This window comes from Borostomias antarcticus, assembly GCF_949987555.1.
Source record: "Borostomias antarcticus genome assembly, chromosome: 29".
Classification (NCBI taxonomy): Eukaryota; Metazoa; Chordata; class Actinopteri; order Stomiiformes; family Stomiidae; genus Borostomias; species Borostomias antarcticus.
This window is the reverse complement of record NC_140262.1, coordinates 2726215-2732214: the sequence shown is the minus strand read 5'-3', so window position 1 is coordinate 2732214 and position 6000 is coordinate 2726215.

The window sequence follows — 6000 nt, the reverse complement described above, 5'->3', positions numbered from 1 at the left end:
AGGCTGCATGGATCTGCGTAGCAGTATTTCCTAATCGGGTGGTTGAGTCAGTGTGTACAAAAGCACTAAAAGAGGAAGCCTGAACTATTATTTCATCTGCTTCCCCAGAAGATTCTCTTACATATCGTTACGACCGTCATGCAGATCTAGTCTGCGTTACACGTCCTCCCAGTCATCGTGCAGACGTAGTCGATCTGACTACACAAACAAACCTAAAGTACCTTTATGGGGTAACAAGAGGTAACTTGTTTGAGACACAGTTTAATTAGAGCAGCCGCATTCCAGCCGGGCTCGTCAAATACCACCTCTACCACCTCAGAGAAAAAAAAGTCTCCGCAAAAAAAAAAAAAGGTTTTCATATTGCTGCCAAAACATTTTGAGTGGAGCCCTTCAGAGTAACAGTCCATTTATTTGATTTGCGAAACTATGCAGCGAAAAAAGGAATATACAGTTCAGTCTAAACTTAGCCCATCTGGTTTCACTTAGCCAGGGCCCTATTCAACAAAAGCACGGACAGGATCAGTACAAAGACCAGGGGCCAGAGGGCTGGAGGCTGGAAGACTGGGGGGCCAGAGGCTGGAAGACTGGGGGGCCAGAGGGCTGGAGGCTGGAAGACTGGGGGGCCAGAGGCTGGAGGCTGGAAGACTGGGGGGCCAGAGGGCTGGAAGACTGGGGGGCCAGAGGGCTGGAGGCTGGAAGACTAGGGGGCCAGAGGCTGGAGGCTGGAAGACTGGGGGGCCAGAGGCTGGAGGCTGGAAGACTGGGGGGCCAGGGGCCAGAGGCTGGAGGCTGGAAGACTGGGGGGCCAGGGGCCAGAGGGCTGGAGGCTGGAAGACTGGGGGGCCAGGGGCCGGCCCGGCTGGTTGGAGGGCTGGGGGGTTCTTGAGAGCCAGAGGGGAGGAGGGCTAACGGCCTCGACGGTTGAAGGACTGGAGGGTTGGAGGCTGGGACACGGGGCGGTTGGGGGACAGAGGGCTTGGAGGCTCGGGGAAGGGGGGGGGGGGGGGGTCGGACAGGCTCAGAGCCAGAGGTCCAGTCCACCTCTGCAGACGATGACTAATGTTGTGTGTCTTCTATTGCTGGCTGACCTATCTGTTGTCCTCTGTCGATGGACGGAGCCTGCTTACCCAGGTCGAGTGTCTGACAGGCAGATAGCCTCTCAGCCCTCTCCCTACTATCCGTGCATTAAAAGCAGCTGCGCACAACAACAAAACAACATCAGAAACAGGCCTATAGCCCAAGACAAATAACTGAAAGGTTAGCTAACAGTTTCCAAATACTACAGGATTAACTTTAAGCTACATGGCCTTCTACGGCAGAATTATCTTACATTAAATCCGACCAATTAGTAACCTACAATACCGTAGCCCATGTTGCATGCACGGGGACTGATTAGCCCGTAGTCAGTGTTTCCACGGTGTTGCTATGGACAGGCTGTGGTCGGCTGTTGATCCCGTGAGGTGGCGTGGTGCGGTGTGGCGCCGTGGCGCTGGAGGAGTTCGAAGCGTCGGAGCGGGGGGGGGGGGGGGGTGAACTCAGAGGAACTGTCATTCACGTGGCTAAGCCGCTGTTGCTATGGGATGCGGTCCAGCCATTGGTGAAAGACCCACACTCTCGCTGCTGTCAGTCAGGCCCGGGCCGGGACTCGCTGGGGCCGCCGCACGCCGCTCTAATGAGGGGAGTTCATGGCTGGCGACCGCTCTCTCCTCTCTCGCTTCCCTCTGCCCTTATCGCACTCGCTCTCGTTCGCTCTTTAGTGCAATGTATCGCTCTCTTTTGCTGCTATCTCTCTCTCTCTCTCTCCCTGGAATATCAAAGACCACGTCAGCGAGTCGCACCGGAGAATGGAGTGAGAACATGGGAAGTCAGATTAATGATACAGACCAGGCTACATTATATGGGTACTGTATTAACTCATTGCCAATCAAATATTATGTCCGTGATATTGACAATTAGAAAAATAACCACTGTATAATTCTCTTGTATGAACAGAATTACCATACATGTAAACTACTCCATTTAGAACCACTTTGACATGCATTGAATAGTCTCTCAGTGTAATGACCCACTGACCGTTTGCAATAAAATATTAAACAGACTAACTCCTTCTTAATATTGTGTGTGTGTGGGGGGGGGGGACAATATCCCTCAATGGGAAACACAGGGAGAGAGAGCGTGTTTCCATAAATAACAACGGCAGGTTGTCATTAGCCAAACAAAGCCCCATCTCCTCCTATAGCCCTCTCCCTCCCTGCCTGCCTCAGCTCAGCTCGGCTCTGCTCAGACAGTAGGCTAATGTTCCAGCAGGTCTCAGACATGGCAGCCTTATGTTGTGGTGCAGTGGGGGAGGGGTGCTGGAGACAGCCCCACCATAGGCTCACATTACACCCTCTTGGTTTCCTTAGGCACCCACTAAACATAACCAGAGCAACGCTGTGGCATCAAATAGCCCCGGGGTCGGTAATAGCTTTGACTTTGCCAACGGGTCATAATGCCATGGTTGCGTAATATTTTCACATGGTAAATACATGACATTACCAGGCTAACTGGTATTTTTACCCAGGTGTAGAGCGATATGGCGAGGACGCAGGCTCTGTGGTTAATATGAGTGGAATCTTTGAGATTCCCCACACTTTGAATAGAAGCCTCTTCCCTCTAGCATGTTGATTTTCCCCTTTGCTCCACATTTGTACTCTGGACCATGGTGCTATTCTCTGCTCCACACACACACACACACACAACACACACACACACACAGTCATGTCTCGCTACACGTTTACAGATTGCTGGGCCGAGCAGCAGCAGCAGGACTGGCCAGGGCCATTCACCTCAGCACGGTGGAACATTCTCCCCTTGCCCAGTTTCTGCTGATCGGGCCTTAGCCACTACCACCACCCCTACAGTTGGTGACCCCCAGGTCCCCGTCCCTGAAAACAAACGGCCCGGCAGCGTTACTGTACACGGCGACTGTAGGAGAACAATGGCGCGGCGCGGACCGGCTAGGCTGATCTCCATTCATCAGAATACAGATGAGGCCTGCAGTTTTTCCTCCCCTCGCTGTGGGATCTGCTGGCCGTCTGCACTTCTGAACACTCAGGGTGAGAGAGAGCGCCAACACCAACGTGACAGGACAGGAAGACCTCCGATTCTACCTGGTCAATCCTCTACCCGTGAGCAGACGTTACAAAGCACTGCATTTTCCTTCTCAGTACTTAAGCTCATTATGTAAGCTGAACTCAAATGGCCTCTATTAGTAGCACTTAAAGCTCGGTCTCCCTTTTGGTACATTGTAAAGGTGTATTCGGACATGGATTTGGACTGGGTGGTCTCTCTAGACACATTTGTTTATGTTTTCCCCTTTCCTGATGTTGCTCTGAGCATTTTGTCATAACAGTGCGACACAGCACGAATGGACAGAATCTACACACAATAAAACGGATAAAATAAAACTAGCAATGTATTTATTTGAAGCAGGGTGTGGGGGATAATGAAGTGGGGTGTAGGCTACTCTAAGGGCTATTATTGCAGAAATGTTACAATTTTGTAGTGGATAAGTGTGTGTCCATGAGTGGATATACTGTACTCTGTATATCCTCCACTACATCACTGATCTGAAGTAAATGACCCAATCAGGCAAACTCCGTGACACATCGCATTAGAGTTGCTATTCTACGGCTACTACAAAGGACTCGCGGCGGGGTGACATAATGATCTAATCTTAAATCCTTTACTGTAGGCTATTCACTCAGCCGTTACCCAACTCAATACAACTGCAGCTATTGTAGCATGTTACTTCCAGCCTAGTTTGCAGTATTCATAAAAAATACAACACATAATACAACTGGAAAAGTCTGCTTATATTATTCAAATTAACAAATAAAATAATCACACTCAATTCAGGAAAACGGTGCATTAGATAGATTAGTTAGATTTCAACTTTCGAATTGTAAAAGTAGGCAAATGGAATAAAGCAAAGACACAAAAAGACCACTGATTTCCACCCGAAAGGCCCTATTTACTCGCGCAGTGACATTGCTGAGCTGACAAGTCGGCTGGACCAGTGATCCCCCTACAGGCAGGGATCGAGCCAGTGACCCCCCTACAGGCAGGGCTCGAGCCAGTGACCCCCCTACAGGCAGGGCTCGAGCCAGTGACCCCCCTACAGGCAGGGTTCGAGCCAGTGACCCCCCTACAGGCAGGGCTGGAGCCAGTGACCCCCTCGAGAGCCAGAGTTCCATCTTGGCTCGAGAGTCAATAATCCATAGCCTGCTAGTCAATAATCAACTTTCACCCTACTGTATTATTACTACCATGCAAACTACAGTGACTATGTCAAACTGAAATGTACATTATTGGAACGAGTGGTTAAAGGTAAACCATTAAATGCTCACTACCACTGAGCTGCTACAAGGGATATTGCATTCGTAGTCTTCATGCCAGAATCTACAAGGGAGCAAAAACTCTTGTTATTTTACCGTTAGCTCGGGGTTGTCGTTGTCCCGGTGGGTGACAGCTCTCACGACCCCGGCCCGCCATCCCCAGAGCCCGATCTCACCGACCTCCAGCGGCTCCTCTCCGCTGACACAGAGGAACCGCTTCCCCACCAGCTCTGGCCGCGCTTCCACCGCCATGGCCATTCTGAGAGTGAAAAACCCCTCGAAAACTTCAACACCGACGCCCTATCGATTTGACATTTACTACATGTAACTGAACTAAAGAATCCACTATAGAAAGAAATAAAAAAGAGTATAATTCGTCTTGAAAGTGTCGAGCGCAACCCGGGGGATTTAAATTTCGAGCAGTCTCCACCCGCATATAGTCACCCTTTCGCTCCGTGGAAAACGAACATTGGAGCACATCACTGCAATCGTACAATCTGTGTCCCTCCGCTTCCCAAGGCATGCAACCATGAAAACCGCATCAGCAGACTTCTCCATCCGCCAGACACAAATCCTTTCGTTGCCTTTCCCACTGTCAAGTAGTGCTCTAGTCTAAAGAAAATAACAGGAACAGAAAATCTATATAGTGTATGAAAATATAATGTAACAAATCACATTTTAAGTGTATTTTGATTAATACTATGGTAGTAGTATATTCCTATTAGTAATACTGATTACAAATACGGATGCATTAAATTAAAGCACCAGAACCAAAGCATGTTATAGTAATTTATTCAGAGTCAAGGAGGAGTGTTTTTGGTTTCAACCTATTATTGGCAGGATATTTTTTAATGATTGACAATAACTCATGAATAATTTATTCCAATTATGATATATGCATTATGATATACATTACTTTTGATGCACCTCTCATTGATAAACATGAAATAATGAAAAATTAATCATTTAAGAATTGTTGTTTGGAACAGATATTACACAAGGAATTCATTAGAATTCTTGCCCAAAAATAATCACCTATTATTTCAATTCAATATACCATTTATTTATTTATTTATTCATTTATTTATTGTTATTCATTACCTTTTGTGGGGCAGGCAGCAGTGTTTCATTTCCATACCCCTAGCTGGCTTTATTGCTTTAATATCTTTCAGCCGACCTTATGGGCCGTGCGCTGTATTGTGTGCAGACTAGAGAGGGGGCTCTGCTCTGCTGTATGTAAAGCATGTACACTGGAGGCAATCAGCCCTGTGTCACCTCCGGGTCAGGCTGGAGATGGAGAAAGATATCCCGCTGCTGATAGAATCACAAATCACCATGCTCCTGGGACGGCTGTTAAGCCGTGCCTGGCCATAAAGACACTCTCCTGAGAGCACTATAGTGCTAGAGTCAAACAAGAGATGTTCTGCGGGCTGCCAGCCAAAGGGAACTGCCTATATCTATTCATTCACCACCGTCAGTCTCATTTGAACCCACTTGAACACCAACCATTGCAATCAGAGAGGCAGATGCAAATGTATAGCATAACGCCTCCAGCCGCAATCTTATTATACAAGAGTATCTAAGTATTGCTGCTATTGTTTCAATCATGGCATGAATAGAA